General features: G+C 47.4%; 1 protein-coding gene and 1 long non-coding RNA gene across 2 annotated transcripts in view; one reads left to right on the top strand and one right to left on the bottom strand.

Annotated features, from left to right (window-relative positions):
• Positions 1–7,129, bottom strand: part of LOC140190134 (tyrosine-protein kinase Fyn-like) — a 298,385-nt gene extending 291,256 nt beyond the window's left edge. Inside the window, exons 1-2 of the mRNA XM_072246641.1 lie at positions 7,056–7,129; positions 6,357–6,622 (exon numbers count right to left, since the gene is read on the bottom strand). The gene's annotated coding sequence lies outside the window, so the exon portion shown is untranslated. The remainder of the gene's footprint in view (positions 1–6,356; positions 6,623–7,055) is intronic.
• Positions 7,130–10,473: 3,344 nt separating this feature from the next.
• On the top strand, positions 10,474–14,151 carry LOC140190078 (uncharacterized). Its single transcript, XR_011883533.1, has 2 exons — positions 10,474–10,659; positions 13,834–14,151. It is a non-coding gene; the product is annotated as an uncharacterized lncRNA (long non-coding RNA).
• The last annotated feature ends 378 nt before the right edge of the window (positions 14,152–14,529 follow it).

The raw sequence follows: 14,529 nt of genomic DNA, 5'->3' as shown, positions 1-14,529 counted from the left end.
TGGTTGCCAGCTCATCTTGGAGAAGGAAGACTCTGACCTCAAGCCTCCGCTGCCTTGCAGCTATACCCACCCATGCAGAAAGCTTGAGGAGTTTACCCCAAGGGAAAAGTTGAGAGCGAAGGCAGTCCCGCTTTGAGTTCAATGCCGACTGCCTACTCCTGCCACACTGTATCGGACTCGGCTGGTCCTTTGGATTCATCAGCTGCATGGAGAGGAGGAGCCTGCTACACGGGCAACAGCTGGCTCTCCGTATTGCACTGCCCTGGCTTGCATAGCTGGACAGCTAGGGTGCAACATCTATGGTCGACCCTGACCGACCTAGGCTTCATAAACATGTATGTATTGGTTTACTGATTTATTTTTTAGTTTGAGATATGGCACTGGAACAGGGCCTTCCAGCCCAGCGAACCTGTGCTGCCCAGTTACACCATGTGACCAATTAACCAACTGACCCAATCAAGAGTCTGCAGAGGCTGGAAATCCAGAGCAATGCACACAAAATGCTGGAGGAACTCAGCAGGCCAGGCAGCATCTGTGGAAAAGAGTAGAGTCGAAGTTTCGGGCTGAGACTCTCCATCAGGACTCTACTAACCCGTACATGTCTGGAATGTAGGACGTCCTGAGCGATCACGGCAAGAACGTACAAACTCGTTATGGACAGCGGTGGGAATCGTACCGCGTCACTGGTGATGTAATGGTGTTACGCTAACCACTACCCTACTGTGCTGTCACCTGTGAAAGGCCTTACAAATAGTTATCCATCACCTGATCTGTCATAACTCAACTCCAGATAATATTTTATGTTAATATATTTCATGTCTTACACCTCATGATGGCTCTCAGAACTCTCCACTCTATTCCCAGTTCGGAGGAAAGGTCCCTGGCCCAAAACAGGGAGTGTTTATTCTTCCCACAGACCGGCCGAGTAATCCAAACATTTCTGTTTGGTTCCATATCCCGTCTCTGTCCTCATATCACTTTATGCATTTGTTATCTCAAAAACATTTCTTGTACCCCCTCTGTGTCAATTGTGCCGATAACACGACAATTGTAGGCCGTATCTTGGGTAATGATGAGTTTGAATACAGAGAGGAAATTAAGAACCTTGTAGCACGGTGTGAAGACAATAACCTATCCCTCAACATCAGCAAGATGAAGGAATTGGTTATTGACTTCAGAAGGAGTAGTGGACCGCATGACCCCATTTACATCGGTGGTGCGCAAGTGGAACAGGTCAAAAGCTTTAAGTTCCTCGGGGTCAATATCACAAATGATTGGACTTGGTCCAACCAAGCAGAGTCCACTGCCAAGAAGGCCCACCAGTGCCTTTACTTCCTGAGAAAACTAAAGAAATTTGGCCTGTCCCCTAAAACACTCACTAATTTTTATAGAGGCACTGTAGAAAGCATTCTTTTAGGGTGCATCACAACCTGATATGGAAGTTGTCCTGTCCAAGACCGGAAGAAGCTGCAGAAGATCGTGAACACGGCGCAGCGCATCACACAAACCAATCTTCTGTCCTTGGACTCACTTTACACCGCACGCTGTCGGAGCAGTGCTGCCAGGATAATCAAGGACACGACCCACCCAGCCAACACACTTTTCGTACCTCTTCCCTCCGGGAGAAGGCTCAGGAGCTTGAAGACTCGTACGGCCAGATTTGGGAACAGCTTCTTTCCAACTGTGATAAGACTGCTGAACGGATCCTGAACCAGATCTGGGCCGTACCCTCCAAATATCTGGACCTGCCTCTCAGTTTTTTTGCACTACCTTACTTTCCATTTTCTATTTTCTATTTATGATTTATAATTTAAATTTTTAATATTTACTATCGATTTGTACTGCAGGGAGCGCGAAGCGCAGAATCAAATATCGCTGTGATGATTGTACGCTCTAGTATCAATTGTTTGGCGACAATAAAGTGTCAGCTGCATCTTTTTCTGAGGTAAGACACTGAAACTGAACAAGTACTCCTGGTTCTGTATAATTGTAGAGAGACACCCTTGAGTTTTCCTTCTCAGACACCCACAACACATTTCCAAATCTATCTTCTATTCTTCCTACCAAAATAGACGGCTTTACACTTATCCACATTAGACAGTAGCTGCTACCTATCCACTCACCCACTCACAGTCATAGAATATGGAAATAGATTTCCTGCCCAACTAGTCCATGCCAGCCATTGAGCCTCCAGAGCTGGTGCCAGCTGAACACGTTTCACTCATTTCCCTCTGAATCTTTCCTTTCCCTGACCTCATTTGGAAGACGGAATTGATGGCTTTGTGGCCAAGTTTGAGGACAATATGAAGATAGGTGGAGGGGCAGGTAGTTTGGAGGAAGTAGAGAGGCTACAGAAGGACTTAGACAGATGAGGAGAATGGGCAAAAATGGCAGGTGGAATACAGTGTTAGGAAGTGTATGGTCATACACTTCGGTAGAAGAAATGAAAGGTTTTCTAAATGGAGAGAAATTTCAAAAATCTGAGGTGCAAGGGGACTTGGGAGTCCTGGTGCAAGATTCCCTAAAGGTTAATTTGCAGGTTGAGTTGGAGGTGAGGAAGGCAAATGCAATGTTAGCATTCATTTCAAGAGGGCTAGAATATAAAAGCAAGGATGTAATGCTGAGGCTTTATAAGGCACTGGTGAAGCCTCACTTGGAGCATTGTCAGCAGTCTGGGTCCCTTATCTAAAAAGGGATGTGCTGATTTGGGGGAGGGTTTTAAAGGAGGTAAACATAGTACCAGGATTGAAAGACTTATCATATGAGGAGCATTTGATGACTCTGGCCCTGAACTCACTGGAATTCAGAATAATGAGGGGTGACTCACTGAAACTTACTGAATGTTGAAAGGGCTTGATAGAGTGAATGTGGAGAGGATGTTTCCTATGGTGGGGGAGTCTAGGACCAGAGGACACAGACAGAGTGAATGTGGAGAGGATTTTTCCTATGGTGGGGGAGTCTAGGACCAGAGGACACAGACAGAGTGAATGTGGAGAAGATGTTTCCTATGGTGGGGGAGTCTAAGACCAGAGGGCACACCTCAGAATAGAGGGACATCCATTTAGGACGGAGATGAGCAGGAATTTCTTTAGCCAGAGAGTGGTGAATCTGTGGAATTTGTTTGCACAGGCAGCTGTAAAGGCCAGGTCACTGGGTATATTTACGTCAGAAGCTAATACCTTCTTGATTAGTCAGAGCATGAAGGGATACGGGGAGAAGGCAGGAGACTGGGGCTGAGAGGGGAAAAGATTCAGCCATGTTGAAATGGCAGAGCAGACTCGATGGGCCAAATGGCCTATTCCACTCCTATATTTTATGGTCTTCTGGGAGGCTCGGTAGCGTAGTGGTCAGCACAGTACTCTACGGTACCAACGACCCAGGTTCAATTCCCACTGCTGCCTATAAGGAGTTTGTACGTTCTCCCCATGACAACATGTGTTTCCACCAGGTGCTTCAGTGTCCTCCCACAGTCCAAAGACATACGGGTTAGTAGGCTAATTGGTCACATGGGTGTAGAAGGGGATCCTGGGCTCGTTGGTCCAGAAGAGCCTTGCTACCATACTGTATCTCAAAAAAAATTATCTCTTATCTTGCTTAACTGCTGCCTTCACTTACCGGGGTTTGTGTAGCAGGCATGATCTCTGCTGTTTACTTCCCCTGGATGAAGTGAGATGCAACACTACCTTCAGAAACAGAAAGCAGGCAATGTGCCCCGGCGGGTCGGACGCTAATTGCAGAGGAGGAGGGGTGGGAGTTAGGCTGATGCGTTGTTTGATTCCAGTGAATTGCAGGAAGTGTCAGAGCGTCCTGTCAGAAGTGAGATAATGCAAAACCAGAAATGTGCTAAAGAAGCTGACAGCTTCAGGGCTGAGATGAAGTGAGGCAGAGTGTGCAGTCAATGGGGCTTGGGATCTGTGGTGTCTGAGAGGCACAGTGTTACTCTGAACAGACAGTGTCCTGTTACATTGCTACACACCAGTATGACTGCTGCCTCTCATGTGGCCCCCCTAGGCTAGTTCACTCCTACAATAACCGAGGGTCTTCCTCACACAACCCAGCCCCTCCCTCTCCAGCCGCGGAAGAACTGCACAGTGGTCCTTCAACGCCTGGCAGATGCTCAACCAACCTGTTCCTTGCGCACAACAATTACGATTCTGAGAAACCGGGTGCACTGGCCATCCCTTGGGACGCACCAGTTAATGAAGGTAGACATCAATAACAGTCAGCTCCAGTACTGTTATGCCCAAATTTGAAGGTGATGAAGATCTTTGAAGAGCAAGACCCCAAATATTTATTTACGTATTGAGATAAAATAAATATTTTATTCCAATACAGCTCACAGTAGGCCCTTCCAGCCCTCCCAGTCACGTTGCCCAGAATTCCCCTGATTTAACCCTAGCCTAGTTACGGGACAATTTACAATGACCAATTAACCTACTAACTGGTAGGTCATTGGTCTGTGAGAGGAAACAGGAGCACCCAGAGGAAACCCACACAATCACAGGGACAACATACAAACTCCTTACAGGCAGCGGTGGGAATTGAACCTGGGGCGCCTGTACTGTAAGGCGTTGTGCTGACCGCTACACTACCGTGTCGTACAATATAAAATTGTAGGAGAATACGTCGAGTAGGTGGTCATTTTCCCCCGATGAAAGGGACAGCATAAACAAGAGGGAATGGGCTTCAATTGAGCAGAAGCAGGCCGGAGATGGCAACCACGATATTTGAGTGATATTTGGACGTGCAGTTAAATAGACAAGGCGTAGATGGATGTGGGTTTAATGCAGGTAATCAGGATAGGGCAGATGGGTGACAAAGTCCACAGGTCTGTTGCTGTGCTTTCCAACTCCCTTTATCTCAACCTATTCTCATGAGCAGGTCACATCACCCACAGTTCTGAACCGATCCCCTGTCATACCAAAAGATTTCCAGAAGGACAAGGAATATACATCCGAAACACTCTTAAAGTCCTCTTTGAAAATGTTACATCACATCTTGTACCAATAACACAAGAGGCCATTGAGCTCACTAGTTCCATGCCAGCCCCATTTCCCTTCACCTCACGTGTATTTTCTACACACGTCCGTCAATTGCTCCTGGGTTTGCTGTGCTGCTAATCAAGGCGATAAGGTGCGAACAGATGGGCCAGGATGTCTCTAGGATGTGGAGGAACCCCACACGGTCACAGGGAGAGCTTGCAAAGTCCACACAGAGAGCACCAATCTCAATTTCGAACCTGGATTCTTGGAGTTTTAAGTCAACTGTGGCACCATCCCAACTCAGCAGGAGAAGAGGGGCCCAGGATTACACTAGACTGGGAGGGGGCATCTAGAAATGCACAAAGGACATCAAATCTCCACACCAGGGGCAAAGGAAAACAGGGAGGGGGAGCAGAGCAACTCCCAGCTACCTGGCATATTGTGGCCCTGCCCACCAAACTGGAATGGAAGCAAGACAGAGATCCAGGGATCTTCCCAGAGCTGCAGAGGACAGAATGGCTGTCTAAGGATTCCGGAGAAGCTGGTTCGATCCCCACATCAGACCCCACCCCTGTGGAGTTTTCGTGTCCTCCCTGTGACCAGGCGGGATACCCACCGCATTCCTGAGCAGGTTCTGTTGGTATAATTCGGTTGGTGGGCTAGAGAGGCGGAGTGACTAATCAATGCTTCCCAACCTGGGGGCCACGGACCCCTCGGATAATGGCAGGGGTCTGTGACATGACGATGGTTGGGAACGACTGGAAGGCACGGCGCGACCTGTGTTCACGGCAGGGCAGCTGGGATCCTGCCGTGCTATGGAGTTGGGTTTCGGAACCTGCAATCGATGCCGCACAAACTCCACAATCGATGCGATCCGCGGCGTGAGAGCTGAAAACTCGCGATGAGGCGGGGGCTCGCCACCTTCGCGGCGCAAACCCCACGGTTCGGGATCTGAGCGCTGCGGCCGGGGGCCGAGAGCCGGGTCATCCATCACCCCCGGGGCGCAGCGGGACGGGTTTGCAAAGGCCGGACTTTGCGGGCTCTGCTTTTAAATCGCCCGCGGGTAATGGAGGGTGGGGTGAAGGTGGAAGTGGACGCGCATTCCTTCCATCCACGCACCGGAACCGGGTACCGACCGCGTCCCTTTACCCTCCCGGGGACTGGGCGGCCACTCCGTCCCCCGCTCGAACCCGGCGCCGTGCCCCTCCCGCCGGCCACACCGGGAGAGCGCCCGTTCCCTCCGCAGCCCGTGTCCATCCCTCCCGCCGCCCGGCGAGGGGATGAGGCCGGCTCCCACAGCCTCGGCCTGCCGGCGCACCCGACCGCGGCTCGGTTCGTACCCCAGACCCGGCGCCCAGCCGGCCCCTCGCTTACCTGCGGGTGGACGGGCGGCGCCGGCAGCTCCTCTTCGCTCTCAGTCGCAGCCCCGGAGCTTCACGCACCGCCTCTGCTCGTCGCCGAAAGCGAACCAGAAATCATCCCGGGACAATATCCAGCCACGCCGCAGCAGCGGGTATCCCCGAGCGGGGCGAACCTCCCTCCGCCCGGCCGAACCGTCAGACGCGGACCCGGGGCGGCTGGAAACCGCCTCCGATTGCCTGGAGCTCGGCTGCTCTCCGGGAAGACCGCCGGTGTCACCACTGGATCAGAGAGAACGGGATGAGGCACAAGTGGTCGGCTAATGTCAGCGTCGGGGGAAGGAGACGGACGGTGACCGACGGCAAAACGCACAGGCAGAGGAGACACAATCGCACAGGAAATGAAAATGGTCACGAAAGACTATAGCAGAAGTTGGGGCTGATCCTGGAAGCAAGGAGCAAGACTTCCAGCTTTCTGTTTATGGCTGTGAGCCGCTGATAATTGAGGGTCCCAACCGGGCGGGGAGAGACTTCCTGCGACAATTTGTTTTTGGGGAAAACACATCCCAGTTGACCCCATTCCCCACTTCCCAGCCACTCACTCCCCGTGGCACCTGTCTGACACTGAAACGCCAGATATTGTGTGCCGTTTCTGTCGCCTAGTCACAGGAAAGATGTAAATAAGGTTGAAAGAAAGAGTACAGAGAAAATTTACAAGGATCTTGCCGGGTCTGGAAGACCAGAGTTGTTTGTCATCTGTATCAACGATATGGATGATAATGTCTCAAAGTCTGCAGATGCTGGAAATCCAAATCAACACACACAAAATGCTGGAGGAACTCACCAGAGCAGGCAGCATCTATGGAAAAGTGTAAACAGTCGACCTTTCGGGCGGAGTCCCGTCGTCAGGAGTTCTGAGAAAGTATCCCAGCCCAGAGCGTCGACTGTTTACTCCTTTCCATAGATGCAGCCTGGTCTGCTGAGTTCCTCTAACATTCTGGATGATATTGTGGTTAAGTAAATCAGGGAAGTTTGCGGATGACACCAAGATTGGGGGTGTAGTGGACAGCAAGGAAAATTATCATAGCTTGCAGCGGGATCTGGACCAGCTGAAAAATAGCAGAGAGAATTTAATGCCGACAAAAGCGAAGAGTTGCACTTCGGTAGGACCAACCAGTGTAGGTCTTAAACAGTGAAAGGTAGGGCACCGAGGAGAGCTGTAGAATGAAGGGATCTGGGAATACAGCTCCGTAATTCATTGGAGTGCCGTCACCGGTAGTTAGGGTTGTAAAGAAAGCTTTTGGCACATTGGCCTTCATAAATCAATATATTGCATAGAGGAGATGGGATGTTATGTTGAAGTTGTGTAAGATATTGGTGGAATATTGTGTGCAGTGTTGGTCAGCTACCTACAGGAAATATGTAAATATGGCTGAAAGACTACAGAGAAACTTTACAAGGATGTTGCCAGAACTGGATGACCTGAGTTACAAAGAAAGATTGAATAGGTTAGGACTTTATTCCTTGGAATGTAGAAGATTGGGAGGAGATTTGATAGAGGTATACAAAATTATGAGGGGAACAGATAGGGTAAATGCAAGCAGGCTTTTTCCATGGAGGTTGGGTGGGACTACAACTAGGGGGTCATGGATTAAGGGTGAAAGGTGAAATGTTTAAGGGAAACATGAGGGCGAAAATTCTTCACACAGAGGGCGGTGAGAGTGTGGAACGAGCTGCCAGCACAAGTGGTGCATGTGAACTCAATTTCAACATTTAAGAGAAGTTTTGATAGGTACATAGATGGTAGGGGTATGTAGGGCTATGGTCTTGGTGCAGGTCAATGGTTGCAGGCAGTTTAAATGGTTTGGCATGGAGTAGATGGGTCGAAGGGCTTGTTTCTGTGCTAGACTTCTCAATGACTCTGTGATCTCCCATCCGCCCACCACAACCCCAGGAAGGGCTTCAACCCATATAAGGGTCTTCTCTTTGTCCCCTTCCACAGATACTACCAGACCCGCTGAGTTCTTCCAGCATCTTGGCTGTTTCTCCTGATTTCCAGCAGGTGTACTTTTTGATGTCTCCACAATCAAGGATCCCTCCTACCCTGGTTATTCACCCTTCTTCTCCCCCCCCCCCGCCCCAAGCAGACAGAATAGGAGGAGAAAGAACTGAGTTCAAGTTGAAGCTTAATATCACCAGCATACGTATGTCATGAAATTTGCTGTTTGTGATAGCAGTACATTGCAATACATAAAAATAAAACCCATAATTTTCAGTAAGTATATATTTAAAGTTAAGTAATTAGTGCAAAAAGCGAAGAAAAAAAGTGAGGTAGTGTTCATGGTTTCAATGTCCATTCAGAAATCAGATGGCAGGGGGGAAGAAACTGTCCCTGAATCATTGAGTGTGTGCCTTCAGGCTCCTGTACCTCTCGCTTGATGGTAGCATAAGAAGAGGGCATGTCCTGGGTGATGGGGTCCTTAATGATGGATGCTGCCCTTTTGAGGCACGCCTCCTTGAAGATGTCTTGGATACTACAGAGGCTAGTGCCCATGATGGAGCTGACTGAGTTTACAACTCTCTGCAGCTTATTTTAATCCTGTGCAGTAGCCACGCCCCATACCAAACAGTGATGCAGTCAGTTAGAATGCTGTCCATGGTAAATCTGTAGAAGTTTGTGAGTGTCTTTGGTGACAAACCAAATCTCCTCAAACTCCTAATGAAATATAACTGCTGAATCGATATATTGAGTCCAGGGTAGATCCTCAGAAGGACGGAAGTGTACATTAATCAGAACACCTAACATATGCCTGGAGGAACATTTCATTAATTGTTTTAGCTCAGCAGATCCATTGGCTGCATTACAGCCTGATATGGGAACATCAATTCCTTTGAATGGAACATCCTACAAATAGTGGATTCAGCCCCATACATCACAGGTAAAGCCCTCCCAACACATCTACATGAAACACTGTCACAGGAAAGCAGCATCCATCATCAGGAACGCCCATCATCCAGGTCAAGCTCTCTTCCCACTGCTGCCATCAGGTAGAAGGTACATGCACCTCAGGACTCACATCACCAGGTTCAAGAACAAATACCATCCCTCAGCCATCTGGCTCTTGAACAAAAGGGGATAGCTACACTCACTTACCCATCCTTTGAGATGTTTCCAAAGCCAATGATCTCAGTTTAAGGACTCATATCTCATTATCTCATATTCTCGTTATTTATTGCTATTTATTTATATTTGCATTTGCACAGTTTGTTGTCTTCGGCTCTCTGGTTGATCTCTCATTACTCCTGTTATAGATTTGCTGAGTATGCCCACAGGAAAATGAATTTTAGGGTTGTAAGTGGGGACAAATGTATACTCTGATAATAAAAGGTACTTTATACAGTACTGGATTCATGGAATGAGGATCTCAAGAGCTGAAGGTGATGTCATATATGTACTCTGATAATAAATTTTACTTTGAACTTTGAACTTTAAATGTAACTCTAAAGCTTGGCTCTAATTGGACAATTTTGGAGGTAATGAAGACAGCCGCCTTTTTGTAGATTGAAATTTGGAAAGATTAAACCGTTCTGTGCGAAAGTGGGAAGTTTGACCATTTGTAAAATGAAATAGTGGATACAGCACAATCCATCACAGGAAAAGCTCTCCCACCATTGAGTTCATCTAGAAGGAGTACTGCCACAAGTGTGATGGATATTCACTGTCCTGGGCCAGGGCCCCTGCTTTTTGCCAAGCTCAGCTTTCTAAATATAGCAGCTGACACTTGTAAAGCTCAAAGTGTTGTTTTTGAATAAGTTCAAAGTAAATGTATTAATTAACGTACATATACGTCACCGCGTACGACCCTGAGATTTGTTCTCTTGCGGGCATGCTCAGTAAATCTAAGAACCATAATAGAATCAATGAAACCACACCTAACAGGATGGAGAAGCAACCAAAATGCTCACATTGATTAGTTTTGAGAGGATGATGGTATTGAATACCAAGCTGTAGTTGATAAAGAGCATCTTGATGCATGCATCTTTGCTGTCCAGATGTTCCAGGGTTGAGCGAAGAGCCAATGAGTGATATCTGCTGTGGACCTGTTGCGCCGTAAGCAAATTGGAGCAGATCCAAGTCGCTTGTCAAGCAGGAGTTGATATGTTTCATCACCAGCATCTCAAGACGCTTCATCACAGTGGATGTAAGTGCTACTGGACTACAGTCACTGAGGCAGGTTACCACGTTCGACTTGGGTCAAAATCAGGAAACTCATTGGAACCATAACCCCTCAGAAGCAGCTTCATCCCACGCTAAAATGGTGAGCAAGTTTCACATTCACTACCTTGACATAAAATTCCTGCAAATACCACACAGATTATTTAAACACGGGTAGCCTTCAGATGGCAGGGTGGAGATATGTCTTCGAAAGGAGATGTAAGGCTCCTCATTGCCACAGACAGCTGTGGAGGCCAAGTCTTTGGATATACTTTAAGCGAGGATTAATAGATTCTTTGGGGGTCCGGGTGGAGATGCTTCTCACAGAAGGAGGTGTAAGGCACTCCTTCCCTCCTCTAGTCTGCAGGTCACCCTAGGACAAGGTGTAGCACCTGCTTAGCCCCCACCCTCCCGATCAGAGTCATGTGAAGCCATGGGAGCAGGTGGTGGATGGTTGTACGAGCAGCCGGTACACATCACAAATCCTGGTTATGTGACCACTGACGCCAGGCAGACAATCTCTGAAGAGTATTGATAATGGCTGCGATCACCCGTCTTGTAAAGACACTGCCCAGAAGAAGACAATGGCAAACCACTTCTGTAGAAAAAGTTGCCGAGAACAATCACGGTCACGGAAAGATCATGATCAGCTACGTCCTACGACACGGCGCGTAATAAACGAACGAGGCTTCCGATGTCAACTAAAATAGACCCTGCAGACTGCATCGCTGGAGGAAAGGTAACTAAAATGCAATTGGAATCATAAAGCAAGGGATTAATGAGCATGGTGTCATTTGAATTGAAGTAGTTGCCAATCATTTTATTTTAATTAATAACATAAAAAATACCCGAGCGATTGTCTGCACCGATCCATCGACGCCGTCTCTCACTGTGCTACAGAATGCCAGAGTTTTGTAGTCGTAGCAAATGGATACAAGAAAATAAATACTCATTATGGAAAATAAATCTACGCACATTTGTATTCATATATGATAGGGAATGTCTTACTAAGCCTCCGAGACGGAAGGGAAAGTAATTGACTCGTTAAATGAAGTCCAAATGAAGCTGAGGGGGAGGATTAGGTTGCGCCCGTTGCTGCTGGGAGCACAGTCACTAATGGAGAGAGATTCAGATTAATTTATTTCTCACATGTACATCGAAACATCCAGTGAAATGGTTCCTTTGCATTAACAACCAACACGACCCAGGAATGAGATGGGAAGTTCTCATCGCACATTGCGGCGCGCACGTAACTTAGCCATAGGGCCCGGCGGAACAATACAGAGCACAACAAGCAAAAAACAACTGCAGCGAAACAAGTCCCCTTCCTTTCCTCCCACACAGAGAGGCGATTGGATGCGGCCAAGTTCAAGTTCAGTTTATTGTCATTCATCCGTACACATGAAACAGTGTTCCTCCGGACCAGAGTGCACAACACGGCAGAAAAACTCACACACAAGAGGTAAAATTACCACAAATAAATTAACAAATAATGAGCTGCATTTGCGAACTAAGTTAAAAAGCAAACAGTATAACGTTACTGGCGCTTCATGAGACCTGGGTGGTGGCAGGGAGTTCAGTCGTCGTACATCCTGCGGGAAGAAGCTGTTTTACAGCCAAATAGTTCCTGTCCTCATGTTAGGGTACCTCCTGCCTGAAGGTAGGTGGATCAAAGAGATTGCTGGATGGATGGGAGGGATCATTGACAATGCTAAGGGCCGTGCTCCTGGTAAATATCCCTGATGGGCGGAAGAGAGACCCCGATGATCTTCTCAGCAGGAACACGTGGTCAGAAGCCCTGCAATTCCTGTACCAGACGGTGATGCGGCTGGTCAGGGCACTCTCGATGGTGCCCCTGCAAAATTGGTTAAAATGAAGGCAGGTGGAACATCACTCACCTCAATCTCCTCAGGACGTGGAGACGCTACCGTGGTGCCTTGACCAGAGGTTGTGTTGAGGGACAAGGTCCGTTATGTTAACTCCCAGAAACTTGGATGCACCTAACGCTCTTCACGGAGGAGCCATGAGTAGGTGCAGTGAGGAGTGGTCAGCACGCATCTTCCTAAACTCCACATTTAGCTCTTGGGTCTTGTCCACGTTGAGACTGATGTTGTACTTCTTGCACCATTCTATCAGCCGCTCTACCTCCTCTCTGTACGCCGCCCTGTCGATGAGGCCACCCACTGCTGTGACATCAGCAAACTTGCTGACTCAGTTCCAACTGAATCCAGCAGTGCAGTCAGGCACCAGCAGCGGACTGAGCATGCGGTCCTGCGGAAGAGCCAGTGCTGCATGGACTGACAGCTGTGCGTGGGACTTGGCTAGAAGCAGCACTGCAGCCCCGTACGGGACTGTATTGGCTCGCTCCCTTCCAACCGGTCTGTTGTCACCAGCACAATCTTCTATGCAGTGGTGCCATGGGTGATGCCAGCAGGCCCAATAAACTGGCTCTGTTGTAGGAGTCAAACTGGACACACTGGAGGCTGTGGTAGAATAAACGACCCTACAGAAAATCCTGGCAATTCTAGACAATGTTGGATTTAGAAGTTTCAAATCTATTGTTACACAAATTGTGGTTTATTAATGGATGGTGAGCTGTTTTATACATGTGGCAGAGTGGAGATACCTCACTATCAAAGGAGGTATATGGTACACCATTAGCTAGCTCAAAAAAATTCCTCTTCATCTCTGTTCTAAATGGACGTCCCTCTATTCTGAAGGTGAGCCTTCTGGTCCTAGACTCAAATTTCAAAGTACACTGCACTTCTGAGTTTCATAAAATGTACAATGTAGGCATATATTATACAACCTCGACATTCTTCTCCTTACAGGCAGCCACAAAACAAGAAACCCAAAAGAACCCATAAAAAATGACAAACACCCAATGTGCAGTGGGAAAAAAACACAAATCATGCAAACAGTAAAAGTAAGCACATTGTATTTGGAATGAAAGTGAGCCCTCAGACATGAAGCCCAGAGCGGCCAGAGCAGACACAGCCTCAGCCTCAGTTCAGCATGGAGCAGAGGAGACGTCACAGAAACAGCCGGCTGATTATCTGTAGCTGATTCTATATTTTTCTAGAAGTTTTTCTGCAGCCTCTGTCACACCACTGAATTTGGTTATTTCATGGGTTATCTCTTCTCACTGAGTGTTATCTGTCGAGACTGAGCAAGTTGTGCATATAAAATAACCACAATTTCTTTATCCTTTGGTTTGTCTTTCTTTGTTTGCCATTTGTTCTGGTAACGCTTAATAAGGTGTTGTTCCTTCCCACAGCTTTCAGCACATTGGGCGGTGACCTTGCTGTTTCTTTAGCATTTATCTGTTTTTATGAGGCCGAGTTGCTAACGCAACACTCAACCCAGCACGGATGGAAAGCATGCAAGGAGCTGGCTGGATTTGAACCGGAGATCACGCGCCTTGAAGTCCGTGGAGGATGTCACTGCGCCACTGGTTGGCGTACCGCTTAACGAGTGGCTGTAACCAACAAGTCTTTTGCTTCTTTCTTGACTTCCAAAAAAACAACTAGATGACCAGACCATCAAATCCAACAAATACTAACATTCAAAATGCAAAATAAATTTATTCTCAATATTCTTCATCTCATGCTCCTATTATTTATTGCTTGCTTATGTATTATTATTTGTTCTTTTTGTATTTGCACAGTTTGCTGTCTTTTGACACTGGTTGAACACCAAAGTTGATGTGGTCTTTCATTGATTCTATTATGGTTATTATTCTATAGTGGGTTTATTGAGTATTCCCGCATGAAAATAAATCTCAGGGTTGTATGTATGGACTTTGATAATAAAATTTACTTTGAACCTTGAAAACATTCCGTTTGTCTGTTTGAGCTTCAGAGTAGATTGTACTCTCGAGGGTTTTGCTTCATTTTGTTGTGCTTTTGTTGTTCTCCAATGTTTCTTCAAGATTCAAAGACTCAAAGAATCAAGACTCATTTATTATCAAAGG

The sequence above is a fragment of the Mobula birostris genome, chromosome 29, assembly GCF_030028105.1.
Source record: "Mobula birostris isolate sMobBir1 chromosome 29, sMobBir1.hap1, whole genome shotgun sequence".
Classification (NCBI taxonomy): domain Eukaryota; kingdom Metazoa; phylum Chordata; class Chondrichthyes; order Myliobatiformes; family Myliobatidae; genus Mobula; species Mobula birostris.
The sequence above is the reverse complement of the archived record's forward strand: the minus strand, read 5'-3'. Positions and strand labels throughout refer to the sequence as shown.